Raw genomic sequence first — 18,525 nt, 5'->3', positions numbered from 1 at the left:
TATACAGTGCTGTCCATCAACAATGGACATAGTTTTCTACGTAGCATTGCTGTGTCTTATGCTGTCCTTTTTCTTGTATGTCTATTGCTCTTTTTCATATGCCTTTTTCATTGTATGCTATAGATTCTGGAGATTAATAGTAGGAATTTACAGTGGTTCTACTTTTTAGTATTTTCTCAATGTCTCATTTTTAATATTCTGTAAGATAAGACTATAGAGTCTAGGTGGTATCATACTTGACTATTTATTTCTTTGAGCAAAGGGGTTATTTTATGTGCCATTATTTTGTATCATTTCTAGAGCCAACACATTTCTAGTGTGATGGATTTTCTTTTCCAGTCCTATGCATCTTTGTTACTAATATAAGACCTTACCTAATAAGGTTACTAATTTATTAATTATTAAGTTACTAATATGAGACTTTACCTCTTTCTTACAAATTCATAAAGAGAAAGTCCAAATCAAAAGTTCTTTAGCTTTCTGTGTGTCATGGATCCTTGGGTAGTCTGTTGAAGCCAATGAACTCCCATCAGAATTAAAATTTTAAATGCATAAAACAAAATAATATAATTACAAAGGAAACAAATTATATTGAAACATAGTCATAACAATATTTTTAGTTCCCAGACCCCATTTTAAGAACCCTTGGTTTAGGTAGACCTTTGGTAGGAAGTTACCTCATTGGTTACCAAATAGGTCTTCTATATTTCTCCTTTAAGGGAAACATTATTGTTTACCCATATCTACTAAGGCAGAGGTTTTGACAGACTCAAAATGTGTACTTTTTCCAGATTATATACATAATAGATTTTAATTGTGTTCCTTTGAACAGAAATAAAGATAATCCATATCTGGGGGCAATCAATAAAATGGAATTTACTTCTAATTCATTTCCTCTTTGCTTTAGATATTTATTCCTCTATGATGGAACAGATATCTATTTATATTTTCTTAATCCCTTTATCATACATGTACACAATTTCACTGTTATTTTTCCTTCCAGAAAGAAAAGAATTTTTATCTCTGTTTTGTTTGCTTGAATTCAAGTTCTTTGTTTTCTTGTTAAATCATTTAGAAAGAAAACACAAAGTTAATACACACAGCATTGGAAAACTACATGCTATTTCACCCGACACCAGACTTCCCAGGAGGTATTAATTCTACAATCAGGACATTTTTGTGTGCCTAGGTCTACTTCATCCTAAGGTTAAAAGCTTAAGATGCTAGTCAGCAAAGGAACACATTTTAAATGAAATATATAGCCTGAAGCTGATAATTTTGGGGGTTTTTTCTGATCTTTGTTTCCAAATGAAAGTGTTCAAGGTGTTGAAGGAAATTTTTTTAATGACATTCTAGCCTTTAAACATAAAAAGAAATAGCCTTTTAATTTGATGTAGTTGTTTCCCCACATTGTAGGGGCTTCCTATCCGATGATAATTTACATGAAAGTGATTTAGTATAGATTAACCAAATTATAAAGTTTTAAAATCTACAAGGACATAAAAATAATATGGCACTATTAAATGCAGCACTATATTATTTATTATAGCTCCATTCTTGAGGATCAAATGAGATAAAATATGCAAAATGTATTGCATACTTAAAGTGCTATAAGCACATTAGCTATTATCATTACCTTTTCTGAACCAGTGAACTAATTGTAATACTTCTACCTGTTAGAAGTAATCTCCATTAGAATAGGATGACAGCCCAAAGACAATTGTGACCTAACTTGGAGAATTCATTTTTCATATGTCTTAAGATGAACCAGTCCTCTTGTATTAGCTGTGATTGAATCATCTTGTTTCTTTTCATTTCTTCTACCAATTGTGGTTAGTCTAGATAAATTAATTTTATAATTTCATTTCAACATCCTCACATGGTTAAGTGGATCAGTATATTGTGTGATATGAGAATGAACAGTGTCTTCAAACACATTTCATTGCTCCTAAAATCTTCTGTTTTAGTATGATATCAAATATAAGTAGCATGGGATAGAGGATAGAGGGTCTTGTAGTCAAGATGACCTGGGTTTGAGTTCAGTCTTTGAACATAATGATGAAGTGAACTAGAACAAGTTATTTTACCTTTCTGGGACCCATACCCCCAGCAACCCTCCAAGACTAGAATTTGTAGAACAAGTTCCCCAATTGCTTTGGCAGAGGAGATTTACTGACTTGCAGATGATCCTTGCAGATGATATCACAGTTCCATACCCTCATTCCTACCTCCCTCCGCAACCCTTAACTGACAATATCAGTGTCAACTTTATTCCTAAAAACTGTTTTCAGCTTCCATTTGAACAAATGCAACGTCTTTAAAACTATCTGCTACATTTTCTTAAACACATTGTTTTCTACCTAGATTTTGGCGTGCTCATTACAAACTTCCTTTGGCCCTACTTTACAATTGTATTTATAATTTCTTCTGAGTTGCTCCATAGTAACTCGACCTCTGAAATCATTTTTTTGCCTCTGTTGCATATAAAAACTTCATTGAGTTTTCATTAGTTGGTGTGGCAAAAAATAACAACAGCTCTTTCAACAATGTGAGATCATGTTAAAACAATTCACGTTCTTAGTAGTTCTCATTTGTTCTGAAGGTAGACCAGAAAGCTATTTGAGCAAAAGTCACATCAAAGCAGATGTAATTTGGCTCCCTCCAGTGGCAGGAATGACTCATGTCATTATTGGTAATACTGGCAACTTGTTTTCCAGCTAGGCTGAAGGGTCAGAGCCTCTCTTTTCAAAATGTTATCTAGGAAGCCAACGTGAATTTTACATCCAAGGCACTTGGATTAATTTCTGGTAACATTTTCCCGTAATATAAACCTAGTTTCTCTCATTCTGGGCTAAATGCAGTATAGTTACTTGATCCTCTATGCCCACACATACACACATATACATGAATATGTATGCATATTATATATATGTATACATATGTGTATGTATCTACGTGTGTGTATAAAATATCAAGTAACTATACTGAACATACTCTAAAAAGAGACAAACTAGTTTTTATATTGTGTGTATAAAGATAGACATAGATAGATAGATAGATAGATAGATAGATAGATAGATAGATAACTAGTATAAGTTTATCACTCTATTCCTCAGTACCAGTACTGGATTCTCCTCTAACAATAGTTTTAACACCAATCATAGCTTGATTCTTTTTCTAACTGTCTTTGTAAAACTTGTTTTTCGTATGCAGTTGTTTTCTATTTTACATTCTCGAATTCTCTTCCTATATGCTTATTTTCTTTTTCTGCTGAATTTTAATAAGAAGGCTCTCTTTGTCCTCTGTTGATTATCTAGATTTCCTTTTTTTCTAAGTTATATACATTACCCTTTAGCTATAGGAAATATTTTAAGATTTCTACTAGTTATCTGTAGGATTCATCGAACCCATGCTACGTGCAGAGCATCGTCTGCCTAATGTGTAGCTGAATGATTTAAAAGGGGACATTGTACTTCTTTAAGTTTAGTTGAGGACATAGTACATATTCACATACAAGTCTAGATACATATAAAAATGATTTCATAGAACAAGAAATAAACACATGACAAACAGTATTCAGAAGTACTGAAAAGATTTGGGGAAGTCACTATCTATTCAGATAACTTCAGTTGTAGAATCCTGACTAGAAATTTTGAGTGGATTTTGAAAGTAGTGAGGGCCATAATGGACTTGGGAGGACATGGAGAGGAAGGAGCCAAAAATTTCAGGCAGAATAAATGAGTTGTGCTAAGATAGGGGTTCTTAACCTGAGATTTATAGCCAGCTTTCAAGGGATCCATGAATTTGGATAGGAAAAAATTACATCTTTATTTTTTACTAACCTCTAACAGATTTAACATTTCCTTAAATAATTTAAAAACATTTTTCTGAGAAGAGATCCATAGGCTTCACCAGTCTTACAGAGGGATCCATGACATGAAAATGGTTAAAAAGCCCTGTGTTCTTAACACCTTTGTTTTGAGTGTTAAGAACACCCATGAGACATGAGTGGGGTTTTTTTTCTTTTTTGTTTTTTTTTTTGCCTCTTTGAAATGGAGGCAAAATGAATGTGCAGTATATGGGAAATTTCAAGCAGATTAGCTGGTCTAGAGTGGGGAAAATCAAGAAAATGATATTTGTTAGTGCATGGAATTTGTAGGCAAAAAGATCACATTTTTAAAATGGAATTAGTATATAAATGGGGCCAGTAGGTAGCTAGGTGAATGGGGAAACACATCATGCACATTTAAGTCTGATAAAAGGGAATTTGAATAGAGGAAAACATGAACAATTGGTGGAATAAGGGGAAAACTTCCTGAAGGAGATAGCACCTGTGCTCAGTCTTGAAAGAAAGCAAGAATTCTGAAAACTGAAATGGAGAAGCTCATTCAAGATACATTCAGGGGAGGGAAGCAAAGATCAAAGATAAGATGCTGAGTTCAAGCAACACCTATGTAGGGTTTGAAAGTATGGTAGAAAGAGTACTTGCTCTGGAGTTGAAAGACTTAGGTTCAAATGACACAGTGGATACAGTGCCCTGGAGTCAGGAGAACCTGAGTTCAAATGTGGCCTCAGACACTCACTAGCTGGGTGACTCTGGGCAAGTCACTTAACCTTGTTTACTTCACTTTCCTCATCTATAGAATGAGCTCAAGAAGAAAATGACAAATCACTCCAGTAGCTCTGCCAAGAAAACCCCAAATGAGGTCACAAAGAGTCAGACATAACTAAAATGACTCAACAATACCACCTCTGTAAATTTTGGCAAGTCACAACCTCCATGTATAATGGGGGTTGAACTGGATCACCCCTGAGAGCCCTTCTAACTTTAGTCAGAGTAGCCATTTTGACATGAATATAGAGTTCTTGAAGGTGGGGAAAATGCAGTAAACCTGGAAAAGTCATGAGAAACTACAGAAGATTTTTTATTAGAGAAATGACAGAGGTAGAGCCATGCTTTAAAATTACTTTGGTGCTTATTCATTTAAAGGTTGAATTGAAGAAGGGGAAGACTAAAAGCAAAGATTCTGTTGCAGTAATTTAGGACAGAAGTCTATCTTGGTTCTCCTCTCACCAATCTGATGACTCCTCTTTAGTTTTCTTTTCTGTGTCTTCATCCAAGTCCTACCTATTAACTGTGGTTGCTCCCCGACATCCCCTAGGATCTGTATTGGTCTCTCCTCCCTCTATACTGTTTTACCTCATGATCTCACCAGCTGTCACTGATTCAATTATCATCTCTATGCTAATAATTCTTAAACCTATTTATCCAGGTCTGACTACTCTTTTGACCTTCATTCTCACATCTCCAACTGTCTACTGGACATCTCAAACTAGGTGTTCTATAGACATCTTAAACTCAGCATGTCCAAAACTGAACTAATTATGTTCTCCCCTTCCTTGTCTTAAACTCCAGTAGCTTCCTATCACTTCCTGAATCAAATACAAAATGCTCTGTTGGCATTCAAAGCCCTTTGTAAAATGGCTCTCTTCCACCTTGCCAAACTTCTTTCACTCACTCATGTATGCCGTGATCCAGCCTTCTTACTATTACTCAAGCAAGACATTCAGTCTCCTGTCTCTGGTAATTTCACTGACTGTCCTCCAGGTCTAGAATTCTCTCCCTCTTCATCTCCACCTGTTGACTTCCCTGACTTCTTTCAAGTCCTAGCTAAACTCCTGTCTTCTGCAAGAAGTCCTTCCTGATCCCCTTGAATGCTTGCACTTTCCTTCTGTAGATTATCTCTGATTTATCCTTGTATATATCATATTTATACATCATATTTTCATGTTGTCTCCCTCATTAGATTCTGAGCTACTTGAAAACTTTGCCTTTCTTGGTATCTCCAGCATTTAACAGAATGCCTGGAGCATAGCATGCACTTAATAAATGAATATTGGTGGACTGACTAATTGAACTGGGTTACATCCACAATGAATGAAAAATATGCCCTACATTTAAGGATTCTATTGGAAGGCTATAATATGCAAATAAAGTAGTGCATACTTGATAATTTCAAAAAGAAATTATCCTCAAAGCCACAGAGTTTCCTGGAGGAATAAAATATGTAAACAAGTTAGGGTTCATATGATAATCTGAGGAGGAAGGGTAGAATACTAATAATTATGGGAAACAAAGCTAGATTCCCACAGGAAATGGTACATGAAATGTATATTGAATGAAGCTAAGATGTAGAGAAGATGAAGAAATAATCCAGCTATGGTGGATAGTATGTGCAAAGTCATGGAGGAAGAAGGTCGAAGTTTGGAGAAGGTTAAGGAGGCTTGTTTGGTTCAGATATAGAGTTTGCTAAATGTACTAATAATTCAGTAAGCTTGAAAAGAGAAGTTCGAGTCAGCTTATAAAGGACTTTAAATATCAAACCAAGGAAGTCATATTGTAATCAAGAACCATTGAAGCTTCATAAGTTAGTGGCATGGTCAAACTTGTGGTACAGGAGGGTTAGCTTGGCAGCTGTGGGTAAATGAATTGGAAACAGAAGAGACTAAAATCCCACAGTCCAGTTTGGACGCTTTTATGATTGTTCTTAGCTTGAGCTAAGGCAATGAAAGTGTCAGGAGAGATAAAGGGAGATCTGATGAGGAAGCATCAGGAAAATAAAACTGACAAAAATTGGTAAATTTCTAGATATAGAGAGTGAGGGAGCATCAAGCCTTAATAATAATACTGAGTTTGCAAACCTGATGATTGGAAGCATCTGATTACCTTCAAAAGAAACAGAAAATGGTTTGGTTTAGGGGGTAAACTGATATTATAAGTTCTTTTTTTGGAAATGATGTGGTTGACATCTGTGGGTGACGTTGGTAGGAAATAATCTGGTAAGATACTTTGTTGGAGATGTTCAATAGGAAGTTGAAGATGTGGGATGTGAGCTTAAATGAGAAAGTAAGACTGGATATGTAACTCTTGGAGTCATATGTACAACAGTGAAAAATAACCCATGGGAACTGATGAAATTGTGAAAAGAAAGAATGTAGAAGGAGAAAAGCAGAAGGCCTAAGGGGAACCTTGAGGAAGTTAGTTTATAGGGAGTAGAAAATGATTGATGATCCAGGAAAGGAGACCAAAAATGAGTGATTAAATAAGCAGAAGGGGAACAGGTAAGAGCAAGGCCATGAAATCCAGGGAGGAGAAAATATTTAGGAGATGGGGTGCCCATCAGTGTCAGATGTTGCAGAGATATCAAGAAAGATGAGGGATCAAAAAAATCATCATACTAAGCAACGTAACAATCATTAGTAACCTTGGAGAGAGCAGTTTCTTTTGTTTGATGAAGTAGGAAGCCATATTAGAAGGGGCTGGAAAATGAGAAATTAAAATTAGAGTGAGCTTTTCTAGGAATCTGACTGTAAAGGGGAGTATTGGTCAATCAATCAACAAGTATTTATTAAGTCCTTTCTATATGTGAGGCGTATTACATACAGAAAAATAATGGAAGATAACCTGCTATAACAGTTGGAACCAGAAAAGGTCTCCCATAGAAGGCAGGATTTGTGATGTCTTGAAGGAAATCAAGGAGTCTAAGAGGTGTGGGTAAAGGGGGGGGAGAATATAGAGGAGAGCCAGTGCAAAGACCCATAGAAAAGGGAGATGGAGTGTTTGTGAGAAAGGGCAAGTTGGCTAGTCTTGCTGGAGTTTAGAGCATATGAAGGGGAGTAAAATGTAAAGACACTAGAAAGGTACTCAGAGGCTAGAATCTGAGGGATTCTCTCTTCAAAAGGACTGAGCATTTGGTCCTGTAGGTAATAGTCACTGAAATTTGAGGAGGGGGTGATGTGGTCAGATTTATGCTTTAGGAAGTTTGCTTTGGCAACTAAGTGGAGAGTAAATTGGTGTGGATAAGGAAATGAATCATGAAGACAAGTAGAGAGCCACAGCAATCATCCAGGTGACAGTCTATGAGGACAGATAGACAATGGTAGCTAAAGAAGGTGGTTTATTCAAGTAGAGATTTTTAAGGATTTTCACCAAGTATTTTGAACAAAGACTTTTTTTAACCTTTTCCTTTATTTTAAATTTGGTTGAGCATATATCTAGCCTTTTCTTCTAACACCCTCCCCATCAGATTATGATTCTTTGAGGTGAGGGACTTTTGTTTTTCATGTTTGTCATGAAACACTTTGCCAATGAAGAGTTGTTCAGGAGGAAGACTATAAAAAATATCATCAGAAAGAAATATGAACAGAAAAGAAGGTAGGCTTGTCCCTGTAGACAGAGCAAGGGAAAACCAGTGGACAGCCTATGTGTTCTACTGGTATCCTTGCAATGCTGAGAAGTCTATATGAAGACATATTGGTGGAACATCCATGGAGTATTTATGGAGAATAATGGGCAAGGGGACACATCAAATGAGAAGTTTTGAATGATTTGTGGCCCATATTGGTGAAAAGAATTACACGTAACAATGTGAAGAATGACTGTGTGAGTGAGTGAAAAGCATTTGTTAGTTACTTACCATGTGCCCAAGCCCTTTGATAGGAACTTGAGATACAAATACTAAAGTGAAGAAGGATCAGTCATAGATCCAGAGAAGTGTCCGCACTTTCTAGTCTAGTGTCTTGCATGTAGAAGGTGCTTGTTGAATTGAAGTTGAAAAGACTCAATAGACCAGAGGTTCTTCTCCTGTTTTGCATCCTAGACCCTCTTGGCAGTCTGGGGAAGCCTATTGACGTCTCAGTTATATTTTTAAATGAATAACATCATATTTACATAATTACATTGGACTAATTATAAAGGAAACCAATTATTTAAACAGTTTTTAAAATATTTTTTTAAATATTCCCAGAGTATAGGTTAAGAACACCTACCTTAGACCATCTGCCATTTTTCTTTCTCTCCACCATTCCTTCATTTCACCATATTGTACTTACTCTAAGATGTTTCTGAATTCTTCAGGACAGTATAATAAATATATGGATTGTTTAAATAGGGAGACAACAGAACCTAGGACAGTCAATACAAGATCACTGGAAAAGGAAAGGGAGGGGGCAGACATTGCCATATGAACACCCACTTCATTTCACTTTTCCTTCCCTTCCCCTACTCCACGCGTACTACATGAAGTTATTCATGCATTTCTCTGTCATACCCCCAAACCAAATGGCCATATGTACATATGTATGTGTATGTGTTTGTGTGTGTATATGTATGTATATATGCATATATATATGTATGTATGTGGCATCTAGGTGGTATGGTGGTTAGAGTGCTAGGCCTGGAGTCAGGAAGAACTAACTGAATTCAATTCCAGACTCTGAGCAAGTCTCCTAACCTGTTTGCCTCAGTTTCATCATCTGTCAAATGGGGATAATAATAGCACCTCCCTCCTACATTTGTTGTGAAGATCAAATGAGAGTAATTTTAAAGTACTTAGCACAGTGCCTGGCACGGAGTAAGGACTGTATAAATATTATATGTGTATGTTTGTAATACCTATAGAGTCTCCTCAAATAGATAAGGAGCTCAATGACCCTCAATGACACCATTTTCCTGGTCCCCAAGGTCTTAACGACTGCTAACAGATGTAGAAATTCTGAATTTGAGGCATAACTGTGCATGCCTATCTGCCATTTACCTACCTGCATAGAGGAGATTGGAAAGCATCTGAAAGGGTGAGTTTCTTCCCAAGACAGAATGTAAACAACAGAGAGAAGCTGAGATCTATTGACATTTGGAAGTTTACAGAAAGCGTCATGGAGGTTCACAATAGATTCTTTGTGGAAAGTTCTAGAACAGAAAAATTCCTTCTAACAGTGAGTCCTCCACTAGGGGGTGACGGAGCTTAGGGAAAGCAGGAGAGGACTGAATTTTTACTTTGTTCTAGAGAAGCACTGTATTTTAGAGAGTACTGTCCAGATGTTTGAGGCAAAAGGAGAGGAATTTCCTGCAAAGATTCCCCTTTGAAGGTGTGACCATTAGGTTAACTGTGAATTCAGGTTTGTTAAGGATCTAATAAAAACCTGAAGAAGTGCCTGATACACAGGAGATGTTTGATGATGGGCAGGAATTCTCTTTCTTTTGTCTTGTATTTGGACTGCTAGCACTTAACACAATGCCTGGTACATAGTAAGTGCATAATACATGCTTGACTGACTGAATAAACATTAATTAAGTGGATAAATGATCTGGTAATTCTGGGAAAAGACAGTTAATTTTGTCCATTGATATTATTATCTAGACTAAATTTGGTTATATTAAAGGGGTGGATCTGGTGCTTTATTTGTATGTATATTACTTGTTCTAGTGTTTGTGACAACTGTGTGTAAATAAATCTGTCTTTTGTGGGGGGGGGGGCGGTGAACCGTGGGAGTGTTGGTATCCAGTAATAGTATGAAAGGTTTTTAGGCACCCTTTAGGCACATTCCATAAAGACGGAATTCAGAGACAATTGTAAAGGTACTTTTACTTTGGTCTCTTTGAATGATTAATGAATAATTGTTAGTCCCATTTTCCCCAGGTCTCTGGTTGTGGCATCTTGCCAGAGTAATCCTATTCCAAAACTTAAAGGTGGACAGGAAAAAGAAAGATATCACATAGTAAGTTCTACTAGTTTTCCAGTGCATTTATAACATCATATTGTGTATTCTAATTTTATGAGTTTATGCATCATAAGGCCACACAGCACAGTGAACAGGAATAGGGCCTTGAAGCCAAAAAGGTATTGCTTTAAGTGGCCATGTTGACATGAACTGACTGAAGGGCATATGACCTCTTGGGCTCTACTCTAGGAGGCAGAAGGTGCTGATCTACATGATCAGTGCAGTCCCAGGGCCAGTCCCTGTCTCTAGCCTTAGGCCCCTCAACTCCATGGACTATCATACATATATTGACTAAGCACTTCTCGCTTTGGTTACACCTTTAATCAAGATGATTTAAAGGTCAGGATCACTGGCTTTGATAACTGAAATAAATTTTTCTGTGATGTTTGTGCTTCTGTACCACTCATGCCTTTATATCAAGCAAAACTACAGAATTTTGGGAAACAAAATGAACAGCCTGGCCCAGTGGGTGTATAGCTGTCCCACGAGTGGAGAACCTGTGACCTTGAGGTCACATGTACCTCTCTAAGTATTCAGGCTCAGCCCTAATCAGTCAAAGGGCCCTAATGAGTCAAAGGACCAAACCTGAGTACCTAGAAGGCCTCATGTGGTATTGAGGCTACTGGTTCCTTCCCCTCTTCCCCCCCCCCCCCCATCAGATAGATAGGTGGTCATTTCAAACTGGGGAATTATGTTAGACTAGCCCATAAAGCACAGAAGCCTCAAAGCTGTGACCAGAAGGACAGTGGATTTTCTGTGTTGCTTCTGGGAAGCATGTTAAATGTGTAATTTTCAATATTACTGTGTAAAGAATCTGTATCATTTTTCCCCTCATTAGCAACATACACAAAACAAACCACTACTGGCATTCAAAGCAGTGGGGAAATAACAGTACTGAGATTAAGGAAAGACAAAGCTTCAGCCAATTTACTTGGAGGATGTTTTCACTGCATGCAATTCTATACTAACCTTGAAACTATTTATTTTAACATGTTTAATGAGGCAGATATTTGCTTGCAAGTATTCTTTTCAAAAATTCACCCATGTCCTTGAATAGTCTTGCTGTGTTTATGCCATTCACATTTTCATATGAACATTTTAAAAAATGATTATTTGTTGTATTAAGTATTTTTCGAGCTATACTAAGACTCAGCAGTTAGGACTTTTATAATGTATATTTTATGATGCTGTCAGTTAAATAAGCCAACTCCCCTAGGGTATGACATAAACATCATATATATTTATATGTGTATATCTGTATTTTTAATGAGAAAACAGAAAAAATTGTTTTTTTAAATTTCATGGCCGAGAAGCAGGAACTCTGAAATTTGCATGTCATGTTCTTCTAAGGACTCTTTTTCCTCATTGAAATTCTAGAAGTAAAATTTATATAAATAGGTTTTACACTGAAATATTGGTAAATGTTTGAACTATTGTCTAGCAACACTTTCTCCACTTTTATTTTGTGCTATGATGTAGTTTTTCATACAATTCACTATTTTCAAATATGATCTTTTATCACACTGTATTGACCCTTTCATGAAGCATTTAACTCATTCTGTTGTGTAATGCTTTGAGGAAAATTTTTGCTTGTAATTTAGCTTTTAGTTTGTCCAACTTTTCCACTAAAGTCCTTCCCCTCCTCTGCTGCTGCCCTTTTCCCCAGTGCCTTAGGCTCTAAAAAATCATGTTAACAAACTATAAGCCCTGGGAGGTCCTACTGGGCTGCAAAGACATTGAATCAGGGGTCAGTCACTGGGATCATTCACTGCATCCCAAACCATCACCAGTTGCCTTGATTTTTGTCTTGTCACTGAACTCCAATGACTGGAAGACAAAGTGAGGCTGACAACTTCTGTCAGTCCTGCCTTAACTTAAATCCAATTTATACATGAATCAAAAGATATCACCCGTACCATTTTTACCTATCTCAAAGGCTTGTGACAATGGGTGAGAGACAAAATAGCAGATGTAGATACACTGGGAGCTGTAGTCATAACCCGGCACATACCCAGTCCAGGCCATAGAATCATCTTCTCCCTGGACTGAAGTAGCAGTGGAATTTGGTAGGTCCCTGGATGTCTGAGCAACCTTTTTGAAGGACTGGGCTGCTCATTCCCTGGTATGAAGAAGGTGCTAAAAAAGGTGGCCTAAAAATTGTCTGCTTCACCCAACCCTGGTCTGCTTATGGATGGTAATTCACCCTGTAGTTAAAACACACAAAAAGTACAAAAACTTTTGAGATGATGATTCCACTCACCATCAGTACTCATGGAATGTTCACATACTTATAGACTACATGAAATCCAATAGACCTGAAAGACAAACAGCTCTTATTGTGAGAGAACTCAGCAGGTAACACATCCAAATAGCAGCCCTGAGTGAAACAAGGCTGGCAAATCAAAGTCAGAGTTGAATACACATTTTTCTGGGGTGGCTGCAGTGAAGGGGAGTGCTGGGAAGCTGGCATAGGTTTTGCTATCAAAACTAATCTAGTAAACAAACTTTTGTTTGTTCTCCCAAAAGGAGTGAATGACAGGCTAGTGACAATGTGATTGCCACTTGCAGGAAAGCACCACACCATCATCATCAGTTCCTATGCTCCTACCATCATGAAATACCTATTAAGGTCAAAGAAAAATTTTATGAAGACTTAAGACTCTCATCATCAATGTGCTGAAAGAGGACAAGCTTATAATTCTGAGTGACTTTAATGCTAGAATTGGCTCAGACTACCAGACATGACAGGGAATCCTTGGGAGAAAAAGAATTGGAAACAGCAACAACAATGGTCACTTATTACTGAAGACTTGTGCATCTCATGATGTTCTCATCACCAATACTTTCTTGTGTTTACCTAAATGCAATACAATTTGCTGGATGCACCCTCAGAGCAAACACTGAGATTTAATAGATTTAATTTAAATTGTAAAGAGAAGAGACAGGATGCTAGAGTGACATAGGCAATGTGTGATGCAGAGTGCTGGACTGATCATAGATTTATCCTCTCCAAGCTAAATATTTTCATTCAACAAATGTGATGGTCTCAAGGCAAGATGATTACCAGAAGACAGTGTCAACAGATTAGAGTGCTTTACTGAGTGATAACAGTTTGTTGCTAACTTGGAGGGAAAGCTGAGCTACAGTGGAGCAGAAAAGGAGTGGGCAGCTTTCAGAAGCATGGTGTATAGCACCATATTTACTCATCTAGGCCAAAACACTTGCAAACATCAAAATTGGTTTGAAGAAAGTGAGGAAGAAATTCAGAAGCTGCTAAATGAAAAAAAATGACAACTCCATGGGGTTTACCAGCAGGATAGTTTGTCCTTCTCTAAGAAGTCATTGCTGGTAAAGTTCTTGCCAGAGTCTTTCTTAATAGGCTTATCCTTCACCTGGAAGATGGTCATCAATCTGAGAGCCAATGTGGCTTTAGAAAGGGCTGGGGAATGGATATGTGATATTTACTGCCTGACAACTCCAAGAGAAATGCCAGGAGCAGAACAGAGGTCTTCACACAATGTCTGTCAGTTTGACCAAGGCCTTTGATACTATCATTCATGAGAGCTTGCAGAAAATTATGTCAAAATTTGGTTGCCTAGAGAACTTTATCAGTATTGTAGGTCAGTTTCATGAAGGCATGCTTACATGTGTTCTGGATAAAGGAAGGTGCTTTCCCAGTTACCAATGGAGTGAAATGAGTCTGTCTGTGCTTGATCTCATGCTTTTTAGCATGATGTTTTCAGCAGTGTTGTCAGATGCCTTCAGAGAGGATGAACACAGTCAAGGTCAGCTACCACTCTGATGGTAAATTATTTAAGTTGAAAAAGTCACAAACCAAGATTAAAGTGGAGGGAGAATTGGTGCATGATATTCTTGTTTGCAGATGATTGTGCACTCAGTGCAGCCTCTGAAAATGAAAAGCAACAAAATAAGAATAGATTCTCTGCTGCTTGTACTAATTGTGGCCTAACAATTTAACACCAAGAAAACACAGGTTCTCTACCAGTCAGCACCATACCATCCATACCTGGAACCATCAGTTACAGCAATAGAGAAATTTTGAATACTGTGGATAAGTTCACTTACCTTGGCAATATACTTTCCAAGGATGTATGCATAAATGATGAGATTAATGCATGTATTGCCAGAGCTAGCTCAGTTTTGGGGAGTCTCCAAAGGAAAGTGTAGGAAAGAAGAGGTATTAGATTGCCAAACTGAAGATCTACAGAGCTGTTCTGACCTCGTTGTATGCCTGTGAAACTTGGACAGTACAGTATACCAGTACCCTGACAGGTAGTTTCCATTTGAATTATCTTAGGAACATTTGGAACATCACCTGGCAAGATACAGTTCTGGACACTGAGGTCCTATCTCAAGATAAACTGCCAAGCATTCAAACTCTACTGCAGAGAGCACAACTCCAATGGACTGGCCACATTATACACTTGCCTAAAAGACTCTTTTAGAAAGAACTCACTTAAGGCAAGCACTCACCTGGAGGTCAGAAGAAGTGATACAAGGACACTCTCAAGGTCTCTCTGAAAAACTTTGGAATCCATTGAACTGACAAAGGGCCATGCAGCATTGCATTCCTGCATCAGAGAAGGTGCTGTGTTCTGTGAGCAAAGCAGAATTGCAGCAACTCAAAGAAATATAAAATGGGCAAATCTTGAGACGTCTTCACTCCATCTGATTAGCCAGACGCACTCTCCCTTGGTCACACCTTAATGCTGTCATTTTGGTTCATTTCAAGAAGGAAGGACAACAACCAACCTGTTACACTTGGAAGATATCATTTGCAACAAGTGACCACACAGTTGCTTTTATTTCTGTAAATATATTGTAACATCAACTCCTAAAGACATTTTTTATTAGAACATAATCCAGAAACTCTCTTCTGGATCTGATTCTTCCCAGCAGGGAACAACTGCTTACTGGGGTAGAAGTAATATGAATCATGCGAAGAAGTGAACATACCAGCCTCAAGTTTGTGACAGAAGAAAAAGTCATTAGATTATAGTCCAAAGTGCATCCTAGATTTGGGGAAAGCAGATTTCAAAGTGTTTGGAAGAAAGTCAGGTATATTCTCATGGAATAAAATGCTTGAGGTTAAATCAATCCAAGAGTGGTGGGAGATGCTCAGGAATTAATTTCTAAAGGCATAAAGGACAGTAATTCTAATGAGGAAAGCTGGAATTTTTGTCTACAGAGACCAGTGTGGATACGTAGGGAACTTACTAATCAACAGACTTTGAAACATAAATGTACAGAAGCTGGAGCCAGGGTAAAGTAACAGAGAATGAATGTAAGAGGATGGTGAAATAAGACTGAAAGAGGGAAATTGAGGACAATAAAAAGTGGTGATGTTTGGTTTTTGCTTTGCTGTGGTGGGAGAAAAAAGAAGGGTCCAGTAAGGGGAAGCCTTTGTTGGGGGCAGATGGAACAAAGGCAAATGTCAACAGAACTTCTTAGTTCTTTTTTGGTTTGTTTGTTTCTGTTTTCTCTGCAAAGTAGGATAGTTTGTTTACTGGCAAAGACAGAATTGACCAACACAGTCTATACTCAAGATAAGTAAAGAGATACTAGTAAATAGGTACCTAGTTGCCCTTAATGAATAAAAGCCAGCTGATCCAGATGAACTGTATCCTCAGGTCCTGAAAAAACTGTCAGATGTGATTGCTTAACCACCGAAGATCATAGAAAATGGGAGAGGTGCCCCCAGAGTGGGAAAGCACAAACGTCTGAGTTTTCTAAAATGAGGACAGAGCCTGAAAACTCAAGGCCAATAAGTCTGACTTAAAATTCCTGGGAAAATTCTAGAACTTATCATAAAAGTGATTGTTGGGGATCATCCAGTTAGGGAAGTGATGGTTACAAAAAACCAGCTGGGCTCCATCAAGAACAGGTCGTGGAAAACTCATCTCATTTTCTTTTTTGACATGATTTTTAAAACTAATAGAGGATAAGAATGTTATAGATGATGAAAATAATAATTAAATAGCATTTATGTTGTGCCTATTATGGGCCAGGCACTGTGCTAAATACTTTACAAATATTTCTCTTTTGATTCTCTTTTGATTGATGGAAAGGTTCTATTATTTATCCCCATTTCACAGTTGAGAAAACTTGAGACAGAGGTTAAGTGACTTGCCCAGGCTCACACAGCTAAAAAGTATCCGAAGCCGGATTTGAACTTAGGTCTTCCTGACTCCAAGCCCACTGTGCGCCATGGTGCCACCCAGCTGCCCTCTTTGTTTACTTCCTTATTACCTACCTCTTCGCTACCTCTTGAGTTCCCTTGAGTTCTATTTGTTTTTACTCATTTGTTTTGCAATCTATTGTTGTATATCTAGGTTGTCCATCAGCTGGATTTGTATACCCTATCTAAAAAGGGGGAAGGGAGTGCATGAAGGAAAAAAAAAATGGAACTATGGTCAAATCCCCCTTGATCTCCATTTCAACACTGTGGAGGAGGTAGTGAGTTTTAGAGCATTAGAGTACAGGCCTGGTTCTCTTACTCAGTAAAAGGAAGTCAGAAAATGGATGGGGGGGAGCTGTTATGTAGTTGCCCCACTAGATATAAGTAAACATATAAGCTGGTTTTCAAAGTGATGAAACTTGATTACTAAATAAACTACTGAAACATTGAATATAGAAATCTAATAGGTACAAATCATTAAAAACTGAATGGGAATAAAATTAAGACATCACCCCCACAAGACCCCCTAACACCTTGATCTATTTCTCAATGAGCTCAAAGTATTGTAATACCCTTCTATCAGACTTTGTGACATTGTGTAGGTGTAGAAGGACCAAGTGATTCTACTCCAGCCATTGAGGTTGGAGAAGAATCCCAAAAAGTGGTAGCTGCCTCTGGTTCTGTAGGGCAGATTTCTAATGCTTCCTTTGCCAAGTTACCCTGGTAAGAAGGCTTTCATAGTTGGCTCAGTTTCTCTCTGGACCAGCACCACGTATTTTATAAGACAGGCCCCATGATTACAAGTGTAGTGGCAGCAACTATATGATTATTATCGATGATTTACTTTTGTGACAAAAATGAGTAAAGGGATATGTGGGTATTTACTCTTCTAGTATCTGATATATGTCTTCATATGTCTTGTAAGTTTTCCAGTTTTGGTGGAGATGATTGAGTCTTAAAGCATTGTCCCATTATCAATTTATCAGAATTGACTGTTGTTAGAGATGCTATAGTGTTGAGCCATGAGATACTTGCTGAGCCTTGGTGGCCACTGTCTGTCAATAACCTACGTGAGGGATGTCTTTAGGACGGGCCTTCTGATTGCTGTTGTTTTTTAGTCATTTTCAGTCATATCCAGCTCTTCATGACCCCACTTGAGTTTTTCTTGGCAAAAGTATTGGAGTGGTTTGCCATTTCCTTCTCTAGCTCATTTTTGCAGATGATAAAACTGAGGGAAAAAGAAGGTTAAGTGACTTGCGAGTAAGTGTTTGAGGTCACATTTGAACTCAGATCTTTCTTTCTCCAGGCCTGGCACTCTATCCACTGCATCACTTAGTTACTTCATCATTTCTGGCCTCACTATTCCCTGACTATCCATGTGCCATCCTCCTACGTGTCTCACTCCTCTCCCTCCTTTTCATTTCTACCTCTGGGACTAATAATTAAATCACCGCTACAATTCCTAGAAAAGACATGTCAGTCAATTGTTCTATGACTTTAGTCACAATTCCTGTAAGCCCCTTGAGGGCAGGGAGACTTTGGATTTTCCCTATTTGTGTTAACAACATAGTACTTGGCATGTAGTAAACACTGACCTATGTCATACCTGCAGCCTGCCCATTTTCTATTGGATAATAAGGTATGATGTTGACAATTCAGATTCAACCAAAAACTCCTTAAACTCAACTGAGACAAATACTGAGCCCTGGTCATAAATGATGATGTCCAGAAATTGCACGATATAAACTATTGACAGAGTTTTGATT

The 18,525-nt window shown here is 37.7% G+C and overlaps 1 protein-coding gene across 2 annotated transcripts in view; it reads left to right on the top strand.

Annotated features, from left to right (window-relative positions):
• Window positions 1–18,525, top strand: part of PHYHIPL (phytanoyl-CoA 2-hydroxylase interacting protein like) — a 71,123-nt gene that overhangs the window by 3,248 nt on the left and 49,350 nt on the right. The window contains exon 1 of one of the 2 annotated variants that reach the window (XM_072628908.1): window positions 4,863–4,945. The exons of the other annotated variant lie outside the window; for it this stretch is intronic. The gene's annotated coding sequence lies outside the window, so the exon portion shown is untranslated. Of the gene's footprint in view, window positions 1–4,862; window positions 4,946–18,525 lie in introns of those variants that run through there. 2 annotated transcript variants of the gene reach the window in all.

This window comes from Notamacropus eugenii, chromosome 1 (assembly GCF_028372415.1).
Source record: "Notamacropus eugenii isolate mMacEug1 chromosome 1, mMacEug1.pri_v2, whole genome shotgun sequence".
In the NCBI taxonomy this organism is placed as follows: domain Eukaryota; kingdom Metazoa; phylum Chordata; class Mammalia; order Diprotodontia; family Macropodidae; genus Notamacropus; species Notamacropus eugenii.
The sequence above is the reverse complement of the archived record's forward strand: the minus strand, read 5'-3'. Positions and strand labels throughout refer to the sequence as shown.